Below are 9,243 nucleotides of genomic sequence, written 5' to 3' on the forward strand. Positions count from 1 at the left end.
AAAAGGCGGCGAGACTTGAAGAAAGATGTGAAAGAATTGGAATTTCAACTAAGACTGAGAAATATTGATGAAGACCCAAAGGAGAACATAAGGGACAAAGTGATAGAAATTCTAGCGGAACTAATAGAATATACAGACCAAGAAATGCAAGATCAAACAGATAGAGTGTACAGGGTAAACTCCAGCTTCGCAATGAGGAACAGAGTTGCGAGAGACGTGGTGGTACACTTTGCCAAAAAATCAACAAGGGATGAAATTTTGAAAATAAACAATAGAAGAACAGTCTACTATAAAGGGAAGAAAATTATTATACTGAAGGAATTTCCAAATGCGATAATTGCAAGAAGGAGAAAGTATAATTTCTTAACAGAGGAGTTAAAAAACTACAAGATAAGGTACAGATGGGAAAGAGAAGAGGGACTAATGGCCACGTATAGAGAACAAAGGTATTGGATTAAAAACGTAGAAAGAGCTAAGGAGTTCCTGGAGAAGATAAGAAGAGAAGAGACAGAGAGAGAAAGAGTTTTAAAGAGAGAAAAAATGAAGAAAAGAGACAGAGAGGAGAGAGCAGGAGAAAGAGACAACGAGAAAGAAAATCCAAAAAAGAAAGGAGAAAATGGAAACAAGGAGGATAACAGTGACCAGAATAGACTGGAAGGAAAGGAGGACAGAGAAGGAGATCAAACAGGAGGAGGTGCACAAGGAGGAGAGATAGAGGAAGAGACTGAGGAAGAGAAGGAAGGAGAGGAGATAGAGGAGGAGAGGAAGGAAGAAAAAGAAGAGGAAGGAGAAGACACAGCAGATCAAGACAAATAAAGATGTATGAATTAAAAATATATTCAAATAATATTAATGGTATTAATGCCCCAGGGAAAAAAAAAATCTTCAATAGATTGAAAAAGAAAAAGTTTCATATTGTGGCTTTACAAGAAACCCACATAAAGCAAGAACATATACTTCAATTAGAAAATAAGGGACTAGGACAAACATTTATATCAGCTGCTCAAGAAAAGAAAAAGGGGGTGGTGACATATATAGACAGTAACATTCCAGCGGAACTCGCTTTCAAAGATGAGGAGGGAAGGATGGTGGGAGTTAACATTAAAATTAAAAACCAAAAAATACTAATTTGCAATATTTATGCCCCCAACGAATCAAAGATAAAATTTACAGAAAAGCTCAAAAAAAGTATAGAGGACCAAACATATGACCAATTAATAATACTGGGAGATTTCAACGGGGTCACTGATAGAGACCTAGATAGAAGTAAACAAAATTATATAACAAAAAAAAGTAAAGATAAAGGGAACTTACCAAAAATATTGACGAAATGGCTAGAAAAATTAAAATTAAAGGACATATGGAGATTCAAAAACGGGAATAAAAAGGACTATACATATTACTCGGCCAGATTCCAAAACTGGTCGCGAATAGATATGGCATGGGCGTCACCACAAATTTTAGGGGATGTGACTAGTATACAAATTACACCCAGATTGGATTCGGACCATTGTCCCATTGAAATAAAAATCAAACTGGCAGAGAAAACAAGGAGATGGAGATTAGATGAAAATTTAATTAAAAAAGAAGAAGATATAGAGAAAAACAGAAAGATTTTAAGGGAATACTTCGAGATAAATGACAATTCGGAGACAAATATATTGACTTTATGGGAAGCAAGCAAAGTAGTGTTAAGGGGAAACTTTATACAACAAAAAGCAATAAAAAATAAACAAAAATACCAGAAAATTGAGGAAATTATGAGTGAAGTAAGGAAGGAAGAGGAAAACCTAAAAAAGAACCCAAAGAAGAAAGAAATAATAAGAAAATTAGAATATCTGCGCAAACAACTAGATTATCTAGAATTAGAGGAGAGAGAAAAACAGCTGAAGTATGTAAAACAAGACTTCTTTCTAAACGCGAACAAATCAGGAAAGTGGTTAGCCAACAAATTAAGAAAAAAAAAAAGAAAAAACGCACATGGCTAAGTTAAAAAACGGTGACATAGTATACACACAGGAAGAGGAAATAAGAAAACAATTCTTTGATTTTTACAAAAAAACTATATCAAGATGAAAAAATAGATCAGGAAAAGATCCACCAATACTTAGGAAAACAGAAAATACCAAAAATAACAGATGAACAAAGGGAAATATTGAATAGAGAAATTTCGGAAGAAGAAGTAAGGACAGCAATAAGAAATTTAAAACCCAACAAAGCCCCAGGCCCTGATGGTTTATCTGCGGGTTACTACAAAACATTCCATCAAGAACTAACACCCTATTTAAAGGAAATAATGAATAATATAAGAATAAATAAAGAAATACCCAACTCATGGAAAGAAGCGAACATAACAGTAATTCAGAAAGAGAATTCCAATCCAGAAGAAGTAAAAAATTATAGGCCTATATCCTTGTTAAACGTAGATTATAAAATTTTTAGCAACATCTTAGCGGAGAGACTGAAGAAGGTCCTTGCCATATATATAGATGAAGATCAGGCGGGTTTCTTACCCAATAGACATCAAAAAGAGAATGTTAGGACAATAATAGATTTAATTGAGTACTATGAAACCAATCATCAAAAAAAAGTAATGTTCATGGCAGTAGACGCTGAAAAAGCGTTTGATAACGTCAATTGGAATTTTTTTAAAAGCTTAATCAAGGAATTGGACATGGGATATTATTTTCAAAATGCGGTAGAGGCGATATATGAGAATCAAGAGGCAAAAGTTATAGTAAATGGACAGGAAACTGAAAAAATAAAGATAGAAAAAGGAACAAGACAGGGGTGCCCCCTTTCCCCTTTAATATTTATTTTAACATTGGAAGTCTTATTAAGAAAAATAAGAGAGGAAAAAAATTTGGCAGGAGCAAAAATTCAGGGACAAGAATATAAATACAAAGCCTTCGCGGACGATATAATTTGTATTATAGAAAATCCAAAAACAAAATTAGACCAATGGTTAGGAGAAATAAAAAACTTTGGGGAAGTGGCAGGATTCAAAATTAACCTGGAAAAAACGAAAGCAATAACAAAAAACATAGATAAGAAAGAACAAGAAGAAATAGGGAGAAAATGGAATGTACAAATAGTAACTAAATTAAAATATTTAGGAATCAACTTAACAGCGAAGAACTTACATTTACTACAAAACAATTACCTAAATAAGTGGAAGGAAATAAAAAAAGACATGGAAAATTGGAAAAACAAGAATTTGTCATTATTGGGAAGGATAGCAACAATCAAAATGAAGATATTGCCGAAAATGATATTTATCTTTCAAAATTTGCCAATAATAAGAAATATGAAATTATTCAAAGATTGGAACAGAGATATAAAGAAATTTATTTGGAATAACAAAAAACCAAGAATCCACTACAATAACTTAACAGAACAGAAGGATAAAGGAGGGTTAGCAGCGCCAGACTTGAAACTATACTATGAATCAAGTGCACTGGTCTGGGCTAGAGATTGGGTAATGCTAAAAAAGAAAAAATTATTGACATTAGAAGGAGCAGATCTAAGGGGAGGGTGGCATCTCTACATTTGGTACAAGGGGAGGGAAAAGGAAAAAAACTTCGGAAATCACTTTGTGAGGTCCGCAATCCTGAAAGTATGGGAAAAATACAAAAAGAAATTTTATACAAAGACACCATTATGGGTATCACCATTGGAGGCGACTCAAAGGAGATGTATGGGTTGGAACGATTGGCCGAAATATAAAGAAATTTTGAAAAACTATCAGGGAGAATTAATATTAAAGGAACAACAGGAATTAATTACCATAGAGAAAAAAATATCATGGTTACAATACTGGCAAATCAAAGAGAAGTATAAATTGGATAAAGAAATAGGGTTTTCAAAGGGTAAAGACTTTTGGGACAAAATATTAGAAACAGAAAGGAAACTAATAACAAAAATATATAAACAACTCTTAGAATGGCAATTAGAATCTAAAGAGGATAAAAATTACATGAAAAGATGGAACGAAAATCTAAGAAGAAACATTAGACAAACAGAGTGGAAGGAAATCTGGAGGAAAAGGCTAAAATATACATACGCCACCGATCTTAGGGAAAATTGGATTAAAATGTCACTAAGATGGTATCTAACTCCAAAAAAGCTAGGGAAAATATATAACAACACAAGTTCGACCTGTTGGAAATGCAAGAAGAAAGAAGGTTCCTACTTTCATATGTGGTGGACCTGTGAAAAAGCGAAAGACTATTGGAAGAAGATACAAAAAGAAATACAAAATATCTTAAAAATAAAATTACCAATGAAACCAGAGTTGTTCCTACTGGGTATGTACGATAACAATTTAGAAAAAAATAAAGATAAAGTACTATTTCTAGCTTTAACGGCTGCAAGGATGTGTTATGCAAAAAAATGGAGGCAAACAGAAATACCAGAAGAAGATGATTGGAGAATAAAAATGTTGGACATTAGTAATTTGGACAGACTTACTTTTCTACTACTGAAAAACAAGGAAACTGGAAGAAAAGAAACAGACTGGAAAGACGTCATCGAATACTTAAGGGGAAAGAAGAAAGAGACAATGATATAGAGGAGAAAGGAGAAATCTAGGATGGAAACCAAAGAAGAGGGGAAAGAAATTTAGAAGAGAAGAAAAAAGGACTATTTTTTTTTCTTTCTCTTACTTTTAGCTTATACTTTAGGATAAGATTAAACAAGATGAACAGAAGTTTTTCGGAAGATACCAGGAGGTCGAGATACTCCTACCTTTGGGCTTCTTATTTTAATTCTTTTTTTTTCTCTTTTTTTTTCTTCTTTATTTTTATTTTTATTTTTTTTGCCCCCCCCCACCCACTTTCTCTAGTTCCTCCCCACCCTGACACTTAACCCCTCTTCCCCCCTATATATATACGTATTTATATATATATATATATATATGTATATATTCTTCTCACCTCTTTTTCTTTCTTTCTTTTATCCTTTTTACCTATAAGCATAACTGTATGTTAAAACCTCAATAAAGATTTTTTTTTTTAAAAAAAGAAAATCCTATGAATTCCATAGGGTCACCGTAAATCAACAGGTGACTTGAAGACACACACGCAAACACCAATGATATGGTGATGTCATGCAGCTTTACTTCCCCTTGTCATCAAAGTCAGGGTTGTGCAAGTGCTGGGTGAATGTCAGGATGCTGTGATTGACTTGATAAGGGGAAATAAACTGGAAATGAATGACAACGATATCAAGGCTTTATGGATTAGTGGTTCCCAGATTTGGAAGTTGGGTAAGCAACCTGTTCTGAACAAATCATCAAGAAGCAGATGTGGTGTTGTTAATTGCTGCCAAGTTGCCCTATGAACAAGTGATTTCCAAAGGTCTTTCAAAGTCAGGATTGTGGCTTCCTTCATTGAGTCTATCCACCTGAAATGCTGTCTTTCTCTTTTTCAATAGCATTCCCATTTTGCTGACAATGTCTTGTTTAATGAATCATGTACTTTTAATTTAATAATGTTAGTTTCTAGGAAAAGAAGTTCAATCTTGATTGGTCTGATTAAAATACAGTGTTTTGCTTTAATTGCCATGACCAATGTGTGACAGCTTCCATTTGGTCATTTTGATTTGCATGATTTGCTCTAGGACCATTTTCTTTGTCTTTTTGGCTTTTTATATCACCCATAGAACTGACATCTATCACCGCACTTCAAATAGTTTTTCTTCTTTACAGCTAGTAAATGTAAAGGCTTTCCCCTGACATTAAGTCCAGTTTCGTCCGACTCTGGGGTGTGGTACACATCTTCATTTCTAAGCTGAAGAACCAGCATTGTCCATAGACACCTCCAAGGTCATGTGGCCAGCATGACTACATGGAGCGTCATTACCTTCCCGCCGGAGTGGTACCTATTGATCTACTCACATTTGCATGTTTTTGAACTGCTAGGTTGGCAGAAGCTAAGGCTGACAGCTACCAAAAGCATATGTATGTAACTCAGACATACTACCACATCAAGCTTTGCCACTGGACAAAGTGGGCTCTGGATTTATGCCTTTTTACTAGAACCTTTGGAGTCCAACTGATTTTATCCAAATCTGCTCATGCATGGTGGTTTTATATCTTTGAATAGCCTTGTATTAACTTGCTAAATGATTTAATATGCTTTCTTGCCAAATGATTTAATACATTTTCCTTCTTTTTAAATTATAATTTTTATATAAAAAATAAAAGATGGAGCTCAATACTACGTTTATGCAAATCAGTTGGAGGGCGGTCCATTTTTGGTTTCCAAATTTTGATGGGTCCTGAGTTCCGTTTTTGGGAGCCTCCCAAAATTGGCTAATGGAAAAATCTGTTTTTGACTAGGTAGCCAAAAGATCCAGGAAGATCTGGCCCCTTGGAAGGAACTGGGGACTTACGAGGCTCCTCTTTATATTCCTGGGACCCTTCCCTATCTTCCTTTCAAGGGAGTCTGGGTTTGAAGAACGGGGTTAAAAAAGCTTGCATAAGACACATCACAGCATTCTTCTATTCTGATTGGCCCAACAGGCAGGGCTCACAGGGAAACCACATGCAAGCAGCACGCAGCAGCCTCTTCGTGCGCTGTGTGGTGCCAAATAGGGTGGGGATGAGTCGTGATCGACTACCGTGTGGCCCAGTTATGGACGAAAAAACATGATGGCTAAGCCCTTACCATTATGGCCATCCGAACAAGAAGAACAAGCCAGATCTGCTGAAGGGAACTGACCAGACTGAATTTGTACACAAGCCTATTCAATCCAGTGCTGAGTACTAGTAAAAGATAAACTTTTAAAATATATTTTAAAAGTTGTCATCTCTTTTTTAAAGAAAAGATATCTGAGAAATGATTATGGAACACGAATAGCTGGAAAATATTGCACTATATGCAACAACACTTACAAATGTATGTCTATTTCAATAAATAAATAAATATTTTAAAAAGGCATCCCAGGAGCTTCCAATTGCTTTCTTTTATCTCCCAGACAAGCAATTTGGTTCTTTTAATTTCCACTCTTTGCATTGCTGCATTTTCTTCTATATCATGATAATGGAAGTGTGCAAAGAAAGCAAAATATCTAAGGTTGTCAAATCTTACAGACATCTAAATTCAGCTCTGCAATCAAGGAAAGCAACAGGCTTTGCACAACCTACAATCAGGTAAACTAGCTTACCTAGAAGCATAGATGCAAAGATATGGTGAACACATGCCATATTATTTATAACTGAAGAAGGTGGAAAATGTTTATATAAAATATCAAAGTCTTCTTTCACAGCTTTTGCAATATCAACTGCCAATCAGTATATCATAAAAAAGCAGTTATCCCTTTATAACCAAGAAGCACAATGGGTTATATGGCAACTGTTACCCTCATGCTGAACCTTCCTTTTATGGTGGAAGTCAATAACAACACAGAACAGGCTCCTTTGAACAATTCATCTCTTTAGACTATTTTATCTTACCCAATAGCCACTGTCATTAAAAATGATTTTTTAAAAAAGCTTTTCAAATGATTAGGTCAAATATGCTACCTTAAGACAATTCCTTTACAGCATAGTATGAGTCGTATCTTGCCTTAAAACATTGTGATTTATGAAATCAGGAATAAGTAAGCTGTGCGCTCCAACCAGGAAGTAAAGGCAGTGTGATTTAGTCAAGACACAGTTCACCGTTATGTTTGGTACTTTAACTATCAGGAGGGACCGAATGCCTTCTAACTTTACAGTTCTGCGATTACAATGAAAACAGGATACATGTTATTCATAAATAGATACAACTTCCCAAAATATCAAGTTCTTAGATAGGCAGGTGAAATAAAAGTGGTTTCATTGACCACAGCAAATAAGATAGAGCTGCTGTCCATTACTTAGGTGATCCCTCATTGTCCCAATAAGATTGTCTTCCAAGATTGGTGTACTGGTCGTGGGTCCGTAGGTGACTGTGGAGTCCTATTCTTGACCTGCATGTCCTCCCGCAGTAAGGGCATTGGTTTCCAGGTGGAAGGCGGTCCTGGGTCAGGGTTGGTTGGCTTGATGCGCCTTCCTCTTGGCACGTTTCTCTCTTTTGCCCTCCATTTGTGCCTCTTCAATTTCTACAGCACTGCTGGTCACCGCTGACCTCCAGCTGGAGCGCTCAAGGGTTCCCAGTTCTCGGTGTCAATGCCACGGTTTTTAAGGCTGGCTTTGAGCCCATCTTTAAATCTCTTTTCCTGTCCTCCAACTTTCCATTTTCCGTTCTTGAGTTCGGAGTAGAGCAACTGCTTTGGGAGATGGTGTTCGGGCATTCAGACAACGTGGCCGGTCCAGTGGAGTTGATGGCAGAGGACCATCACTTCAATACTGGTGGTCTTTGCTTCTTCCAGCATGCTGGAATTTGTCCATCTGTCTTCTCAAGAGATTTGCAGAATTTTTCAGAGGCAACGCTGATGGAATCTGCTGTTCATAAATAAGGTCTAATTCTTCTCACCTCCTTATGCACTATCATTTGTTTCAATGTGGAAAGCATTTCATCCAGATTTTATGAAGTTAATTTTTTTTATATCTGCGACATGACACAAAATAAGCGAAGGAAGCTTGAAGCTTGTTCTAGCCTACAACAGTGTCAAATATATCCTGCCTCTCTCAATGTGCCCTTTCCCTTGAACGAGCATTTTTTTTCAAGTTGTCAGAGGAGAATTCACTGTTCAGCAAGAGTTATGTTGGAAATCATTTATAAATAATTTAACCACATATAATTTGCACAGTAGTCATACTGGATTTATTCTGAAATATTTTCTTGTTTCTAGTGAAGACATAAATATAGTATGTGTTGCCGAAGGCTTTAATGGCCGGAATCACTGGGTTGCTATGATTTTTTTGGGCTGCACGGCCATGTTCCCAGCAGCATTTTCTCCTGAACCTCTGAAGATGCCAGCTACAGACACTGGCAAAATGTCAGGAGAAAATTCTGCTGGAACATAGCCAAGCAGCCCAAAAAACTCACAGCACGCCAAAAATAATCTGTAAATGAAACAGTAGCACAATTTGCTGGTTCAAGAACATTAAACAAGCTTTATTTTCTGAGGACTTTGCCTCAAACACTGCTGTGTTTTCAAGCATACTTATTTTGACTACTTTTCCTTTCTATTCACAGCAAATCTACACATTTCCAGTGTATATACAGAACAACTTTAAGGGCTCCTATCTTCCTGTCCAACTCACTTTCTTCAACTCAATATTTAACTCAAACTATTTTTCTAATGGCGAAGAAG

The sequence above is a fragment of the Anolis sagrei genome, chromosome 2 (genome assembly GCF_037176765.1).
Source record: "Anolis sagrei isolate rAnoSag1 chromosome 2, rAnoSag1.mat, whole genome shotgun sequence".
NCBI lineage: Eukaryota > Metazoa > Chordata > Lepidosauria > Squamata > Dactyloidae > Anolis > Anolis sagrei.